This window comes from Henckelia pumila, chromosome 2 (genome assembly GCF_033568475.1).
Source record: "Henckelia pumila isolate YLH828 chromosome 2, ASM3356847v2, whole genome shotgun sequence".
NCBI lineage: Eukaryota > Viridiplantae > Streptophyta > Magnoliopsida > Lamiales > Gesneriaceae > Henckelia > Henckelia pumila.
The window spans coordinates 12,855,059-12,864,045 of record NC_133121.1 but is presented as its reverse complement, the minus strand read 5'-3'; positions in this window follow the sequence as shown (position 1 = coordinate 12,864,045).

Here is an 8,987-nt window from a genome sequence, read left to right as displayed (position 1 = left end):
ACAAACAACAACTCATTGTATAGGAATGTGCTGCCAACCATTGTATTTCAGGAATCTACTACAACTTCTACCGGAAGCTTGTCAACCGCCTTTGCTCTCGACCGGCTGAAGTCACAAGCCTATCGACTGGCTATCAAAACCAGCAGAGGATAAATCTATCTACCGGAAGCTTGTCAACCGCCTTTGCTCTCGACCGGCTGAAGTCACAAGCCTATCGACTGGCTATCAAAACCAGCAGAGGATAAATCTATCTACCGGAAGCTTGTCAACCGCCTTTGTCTCTCGACCGGTTGAAGTCACAAGCTTATCGACTGGTTATTCAAACCAGCAGAGGACAAATATCTCTACAGGTAGAATGCCAACTGCCTATCAGGATATCTCAAGACAAGTACCTGTGACAAGATGTTCTTTGCAAGATCTTTTATTAAAAGCAGAACCGGCGTGTCAGAAGATATGTTGACTCCTGCAATCGAGACAACAGGTTGCACCAAAATGGCAAAAACACAGAATGACTACAGATAAAGCATTCGACCGTTTATTCCAGTTTTGGACCCTGGAAGTTGTCTGCAGTGTACGATCTTCATGCAGAATCATCAATGCATTTATGAGCATTAAATGTGCATTCAATGCAGCATCAGAACGTTCAAAATAAAGACGTTGATGATTGACCTATATAAAGGGAAGATTGCTCAAGAAGTAAAAAGACAACAAAGAGAGACAAGCAATTCAGAAAAATCTCAATCAACTCAATCACTTGAATAATATCAGAAGTCCTCATCTGATATACTTGAGCACACTTACAAGATCATTCATTTGCTGCTCAAATAAACCCTCGCCTACAGTTCACATATCTGATCGTCAAGGATCATCCTAGGGTTTTCAAGCCTCTCGACCGCTCTGCAGTTTGAGAAGCTCAACTCAACTATACTCATTGTTGAAGAGAATTGAAGCTACTCTGAAAGCTTCCACCAGTCTGATAAGAACTGAGAATCCTATCTGTGTAAATCTAGGAGTTTCGGATTAGGCATTGGATAAGTCCTAAGTCTGAAGTGGGTGTATTACAAGACGTTGTAATAACCAAAGTCTTCTAGTGAATTCCTTCCTAAGTGGAAGAAGGGGAGACGTAGAAGGATTAAGCCTTCGAACTTCCATAAATCGTGCCTTAGTCTTTACTGCTATTTATCTTACATTCTGCTCATACATTGCATTATAAACTTTGCATCACTAAAACCTCTGAACTATTTCCGCACTATTTAAGTTGTTCAAACCGTTTTAGAAGTTGAGAAAACAGATTAAGTGAACTAAACCTCACTTGATCATTTTAAAGAAGAAGAAGAAAAGTTTCAGAGTGTATTCACCCCCCTCTACCCTCTGAACCGATCCCAACAAGTGGTATCAGAGCGGGTTCCTTTCTCAACTGCTGATCTGAAGTTTTAAAATCATGACTTCTTTCAACAGAATTCCTATGTTTTCTAAAGAAGAGTATGATGATTGGAAAATTCGCATGCAGGCACATCTTGCAGCACAGGATGATGACATGCTATATGTCATAACAGACGGTCCTATCAAAATTATGAAGGTCAACCCAGCTCTAGCCGATGGTGCAGGACAAATGATTGAGAAACCAAGAGCTGAGTGGACCACTGAGGACAAAAAGAAGGCCAATCTTGACAATGTGGCCCGGGACATCCTATACAAAACACTGGATAAGAATATGTTCAGCAAAATCAAGTCATGTTCCACAGCAAAGGAGATTTGGGAGAAGCTCACTCAGCTATGTGAAGGGAATGACCAGACAAAGGAAAACAAGCTCACTTTGGCCATTCAAAAATATGACAACGCCAAAATGAAGCCAGGGGAAACCATGGCTGAATTTGATGAACGGTTCAGTAGTATCATCTGTGATCTTATTGCTTTAGGTAAAACTTATACTAACCGTGAAATTGCTGTGAAGGTTATGAGAGCTTTACCCAAAGAATGGGAGATCAAGACAGTGGCCATGAGAGAGTCAAAAGACTTAAGCAAGGTTGAACTGCATGATCTCTTTGCAGATCTCAAAGCCTACGAGTTCGAGCTCAACATGAGAACAGAAGATGAACCATCTACTTCTCAACCAACCAAGGCCTTAACCTCAACCGTGATATGTCCACCGGTCGAGGAAGCTCCAAAGAGATCAGCTGAGAAAATCAGCAATGAAGCCATGACACTCTTTGTCAAGAAATTTGGTAGATTTATGCGTAAAAACAATTCTAAATTTAAAAATTATCATAAATCGGACCATACAAAGGATGGTCCTACTTGTTTTAACTGTGGCAAGTCAGGCCACTTCATTGCAGACTGCACCAAGCCTAAGAACAATGATCAGAAGCAATTCTCCGAAAGAAGAAGGGGTAAGGAGGATAAAAGGACGTTTAGAAAAGGAAGAGACCAAAGGGTTCTAGTAGCAGACGAAAGCAAAAGCAAGTGGGCTGAGTCTGACTCTGACAACTCCAATACCGGAAGCTCTTCAGATGACAGCGATGATGAAAAAGTGGAATGCCTTATGGCCGACATCGAAGAAGAAGCTGAGGAGGTATTTGACTTTGGCTCACCTGAATTTACTCACAGTGATTTAGTTACTGCTTTACACGAAATGGCTAATGAATACAAAGCATTATCCAAGGAGTTCGAGGAAGTAAAGGCAGAAAGAGCTGACCTAAAAGATAAGTCAAGCAAATCAAGCTGCATGCAGCAAAAAGAGCTTGATGGTCTTAAGGTCAAGCTAAGTTTGCTGGCTACTGAGAACGACACCTTGAAAAGAGTATTCCAAGCTACCTTGATTGAGAATAAAAAACTACTTGAAACCATTAAGGCTTGGAATAAATCTTCTGTAACCATTGACAAGATTCAAGAAATCCAAAGACCGGTACATGATAAAACCGGTCTAGGGTTTGGAACAAATGAACAGTCTATGGAATCCTGTATTCAGTCAAGCCTGGACAAAGGCAATCTTAACAAAATAAAATTTGTCAGGTCCAGCACGATATATGAACACGATAAGTGCAGCTTTGACAAAAATCAGAAAGTATCTAACGAACGAAGCTCTAAGCATAGAGGGCTGGGATATGTGGATCTCCAGACTTCTAATCAAAGAGGAACTTGGATCAAACCAAAACCTAATGAAAGAAGAAAGGGAAACCAATCTAATTTCAAAAGGCCATGGAATGAGTCTAACTACTCTAAGAAAAGATGGTCAAAGGAGAAGCCTTACCAGTACTTTAATTGCAGGCCAGTTCAAAAGAGGTACAGGCTAACTGATGAAAATCAAAAAGGCAAGCAGCACACAGCAACCTCACAAGCACACACATTTACTGCCTATCGACCGCACAGATTTCTGGACACACACACGGGCAAACCTGTAAGGGTGTTCCAGGTGTGGGTCCCGAAAGGGCTAATCCGACCTGGACCCTACTAGATATGGGTACCAAAAGTTCTTCACTCTTTGCAGGTACTAAAAGTCCAAACGGGCGAGAAAACCACTTCTATCAAGGACACTACCTGGTATTTAGATAGCGGTTGCTCACGACACATGACAGGGAATCCAGAACTTCTAACAGAAGTGGTGTTGTGCAAAGGACCAAAGATCAGCTTTGGAGACAACTCCAAAGGTAAAACCGTGGGTAAGGGTAAGATTATCCATGATAACATCATTATTAAAGATGTGTTACTTGTTGACAAACTATGCTATAATTTGATAAGTATTAGTCAATTATGTGACAATGATCATTCGGTCGAGTTTCACAAACACACTTGCCTCATAAAAAATGACAAAGGTGAGACTCTTATGACCGGTGTACGAGACCTAAACACCTACAAGGTAAACTGGTCTTGCTCACATATTTCTTCACCTACTTGTCTTACTGCTCATCATGATAAACATTGGTTGTGGCATAAGCGGTTAAATCATCTAAATTTTAAGTCCATTTTTAACTTGAGGAAGCATGATTTGGTTTCTGGTCTGCCCGAAGGAGATTTTATAAAAGACAAAGTTTGTCCTGCTTGTCAACTTGGAAAGAAGGTGAGAGCAACCTTTAAAAATAAAGGGTGTATGTCTTCTTCCAAATGTTTAGACTTACTTCACATGGACCTATTTGGTCCTATACCAGTAAGAAGCATAGGGGGAATGAGATATGCTCTTGTTGTTATAGATGACTTTTCTCGATTTACTTGGGTCATCTTTCTCTCTTCAAAAGATCAAACTGCACCTCACCTGATTAAGCTTTTTAAACGCTTGCAAAATGAACAATCTACTGTGATAGATAGAATCAGGAGTGATAGAGGGACTGAATTTTTAAACACCACTCTTATGACTTATCTAGATGATCAGGGAATCAAGCATGAGTTGTCAGCTGCTAGATCCCCACAGCAAAATGGGGTGGCTGAAAGAAGGAACCGTACTTTAAAAGAAGCAGCCAGAACTATGATTGCTGATTCAAATGTTTCTCAAAGGCTTTGGGCGGAAGCAGTTAACACAGCTTGCTATACTCAAAACAGATCTATGATTAATAAACGATTTAACAAAACTCCATATGAGATCTGGAATGGCACAAAACCTAATATTTCATACTTCAAAATTTTTGGGTGCAAATGCTTTATCCACAACAATGGCAAAAACCATTTGACAGCCTTCGATGCCAAAGCAGACGAAGGAACTTTTATTGGTTACTCAGCCGTTAGCAGAGCTTATCGAGTGTTCAATCAAAGATCACTAACGGTCGAGGAAACCATTCATGTTGTTTTTGATGAATCTACTCTTTGTACAGAACAAACTCAAGGGAGCATAACTGATCTGAGTCATAGACTGGAAAACACAAATCTACAGGAAGAGAGTGACAGTGATCTATATCCTCCAAAGAAGGATGATCCAGTTCCCTCTACCGGGTGTGATCAAACAAGGCCAGAAGTGGATCCACCGGTTGATAACAATCCTCCAGCCAATGATGATCCAGTAAACGAGGACGTTCATCAACCAATTGATGACAACCCTTTAGGGAATTATTTTAGGTGGAACAAAGATCATCCACCTGGGTTGGTCATAGGTGACCCTTCTGCTCCTCGAAAAACACGTGGTCAAATGATTAATGAATTCTTGCATGCCGCTTTCATATCTCAGGTAGAGCCCAAGAAAATAGATGAAGCTCTATCAGATGCCAGCTGGATTGAAGCTATGCAAGAAGAGTTGAATCAATTCACCCGCAACAATGTTTGGCATCTAGTTCCTCGACCGAAAAATCAAAATGTGATTGGAACTAGATGGGTGTTTCGTAACAAGCTCGATGAACATGGCACTGTTGTGCGTAACAAAGCTCGACTTGTTGCTCAAGGATTCAGACAAGAAGAAGGCATAGACTTTGAGGAATCCTTCGCGCCAGTTGCAAGACTAGAAGCAATCCGCATCTTTCTTGCTTATGCAGCCTTCAAGAATTTTAAAGTTTATCAAATGGATGTGAAGTCTGCATTCCTCAATGGTCTACTTCAAGAAGAGGTGTACGTTGAACAACCACCAGGTTTTGTCAATCCTACTCATCCTCAATATATCTATAAACTTGACAAAGCTCTCTATGGATTAAAACAAGCACCGCGTGCTTGGTATGACACACTACTAAAATTTTTACTGGAACATGATTTCCAAATTGGAACGGTCGATAAGACCCTGTTTAAATTTGTAAAAGGTGATCATGTGTTACTAGTACAAATTTATGTTGATGACATTATATTTGGGTCAACTAACCCCAAGTTGTGCTCAAAGTTCTCTAAACTGATGAAGGAGAAGTTTGAAATGAGCATGATGGGCGAGCTAAACTTCTTTCTTGGACTTCAAGTGAAGCAACTTGAAACTGGAATATTCATCAATTAGTCCAAGTATGCCAAGGAATTGGTAAAGAAGTTTGGAATGGAACAATGCTCAACTGTATCTACCCCCATGAGTACATCAATTAAGCTTGATAAAGATGAAGGGGGAATTCCGGTCGAGGTAACCATGTATCGAGGCCTTATTGGTTCACTGCTCTATTTGACTGCCAGTCGACCGGATATCATGTATTCAGTTTGTTTATGTGCTAGATTTCAAGCTGCACCTAAGCAATCTCATTTCATTGCTACCAAACGAATACTTAAATATATTAAAGGAACTACTAATGTGGGTCTTTGGTATCCCAAAGATTCAAATCTTAATCTTATTGGCTATTCAGATGCAGATTATGTAGGTTGTAGAATTGATCGCAAAAGTACAAGTGGCACATGTCAATTCCTTGGAGATAGACTAATTTCGTGGTCAAGTAAGAAGCAGACATCAATTGCTACCTCGACCGCCGAAGCAGAATACCTCGCTGCTGGCAGCTGTTGTGCTCAAATACTCTGGATTCAACAGCAGCTTAATGATTATGGAATCCGGTCGAGTGAAGCTCCAATCTACTGTGACAATACAAGTGCCATAGCCATCACTCACAATCCAGTGATGCACTCTAGGACAAAGCACATTGATGTCAGGCATCACTTTATCCGAGATCATGTCTTAAAGAAGGAAATCAGGCTGGAATACATCTCTACCGATCAGCAAGCAGCAGACATATTCACCAAGCCTCTACCGGACGCTAAGTTTTCATATTTTCGAAATATTCTTGGCTTAGTAGATTTAAGTTAGTATGCATGTGTTTAGGGGGAATGATTGTCAATATGACATTAATAGATTAGCTGTTACGTTGCCATAAATATTGGCATATCATCCGCCTTTAACTAGTCTCTGACAGGCTTCGTACTAGCAGCTTGGTGCTTTGAACCAAATGACATTAATTGGGCGCCGTGATTATGCTCTTCAAAACTTTTTGAATTTCAAAAATACTTTTCATGACATCACCCTATGGCCCATAGGTTCCTATATATACTTCTTTACACTCGTATATCAATCTTTCACCTTTGCTAAAAGCTTTCATATTGTATTAAACGCATCATCGAATTACTCTCTAGATTTTGCTTACTCTCTGCTCGAGTTCTTATCTACAGCTATCATGTCGATCCAGAAGACTTGCCTCGCAATCAACTTTGATTCCGTTGTTAAGGCAAACAACGCAGGAATATCTGAGGTATTCACCATGCTTGAAGCCTCTGGACTGAAGAAATTTCTGGAATGCAGCGCCATCTGCGATTTGCCTGTTTTGAAGGAGTTCTTCGCAACCGCTCAAATCGAGCATGGGACTATCAAATGCTTGATCAAGACAGAGGTCTACTCCTTCAATCAGAAGTTCTTCGCCAGCACATTTGATCTGCCCTCCAGGGGTTTGACAAAATGCACGGATCTTCCAGATGGTAACTGCTCTTATTGGTTGAAGGAGTTCTCAACTACTGATGCTCCGATCAAACTGCCGGCCCAGAAGACATCTCTCAAAGCTCCATTCAGGCTACTGACTAATATCGTGGCCAAGAATCTTCTGGCCAAGGCTGGATCTTACGACAAGGTGACGCTGGAGAAATTTCAATACATGGCTTGTATTGCCTCCAAGATCAACATAAACTGGTCAGACATTCTGTTCAATATTCTATGTGAAATGATCAGGGGCAAAGGGCAATCCGAGGGATTTGCTTTGCAAATCTGCCACATCTTGGGCGTCCTTGGAGTGGACTTTTCCAAGACTGAGCCTCTGCATCCCACCAAATGGCTCAACAAGTCTACGATTCTCAAATTCCTGAACAAGAAAGAGACTGCGGTCGACACCTTGCCCTCAACCGCAAAGGTTATTGCTATCCCTCAACCGCTTTCAACGGTTCCGGTCGTGGCCAAACCAGTCCATACCAAAAAGTCTGCCAAGCGTCAACTGATCATCGAATCTGACTCTGAAGATGAATCACGTGAGAATGTTCCACTGATTCAAGCTTTCAGCAAGTCATCCCCTTCGGTCTCCAAAGCAGCTGTGTCATCCACGCCTGCAGGCGAGAAGAAGAGGCAGCACAAGAAGCTAAAGTCTCTTTCTGGACTTGCTTCTACCCTGCCAACGGTCGAGACTACTACCGTTGTTGCTTCTACTGCTCCTCGTCCTACAAAAGGTGTGATAATCCGGGAAGGTGCCTCATCAGCTCCTGAGGTCACTCTAGCTGATCCCAAAGACAAAGGGAAAGGTGTGATGATCTACACACCCAAGGCTCAACCAGCAGCTACGATAGAACTCAATATGATCATCTCTCACGTGCTCCGTACTGTCAAGCGTCATCTACAACGTTTTGACAGATGGCATCACTCCCGCACTCACTTGACACTCGCTCAAATATTTCCTAAATGGAAATCTCTAAACGTCATTGAGCAGAAGATGCTTCTATTTGCTGATACTGAAGACATCGTGGAGGCTCTGGGAATAAGACATCTCATAGACTTGAAGCTTCGAGGAAGCCTGCTATCTCTGCTAATTAATGAGCGTGTCAAGAATTTCAAATCCAAGAGTCCTACCGCTGCCGATGACTTTGTGATTTTGACTGGACTACAGGATAGTCTACGTCAAATCACTCAACTACTTCAGCACTTCCAAGCTCTCAACAATGTCAAAACACCAGCTTCAGCAGCTTGTTTACAAGCTTATGTGCTGGAAGCACAAGTGATGATGAAAACCTTTCTCACTCAAGATCAGGGTGAAGAAGACGTCTATGCTCTCCCTTCTTCAGATGGGATTCTGACCGATCTCATCACTGCTGACCTCTTTCAATCATCTGCTCTAAGATCGAATGTGGCAGCATCTTCATCGGTCGACCCCTCCTCAACCGCAGTCCAAGCAGTTACTCAACCGGAAGCAGTTGTGATTGCTCATTCCTCTCCAGTGACGACCGCTCACACTTCTCCCGGTCATTCACAAGATGTTTTAGAAGTGGTTGCACAAGAGATACCTGTCACCTCTGTGACAGAGGCTCCTTGCAGTAGTGAAGCAACAGTGCCCCCAACGGAGATATCAAGCACTATTGTATCA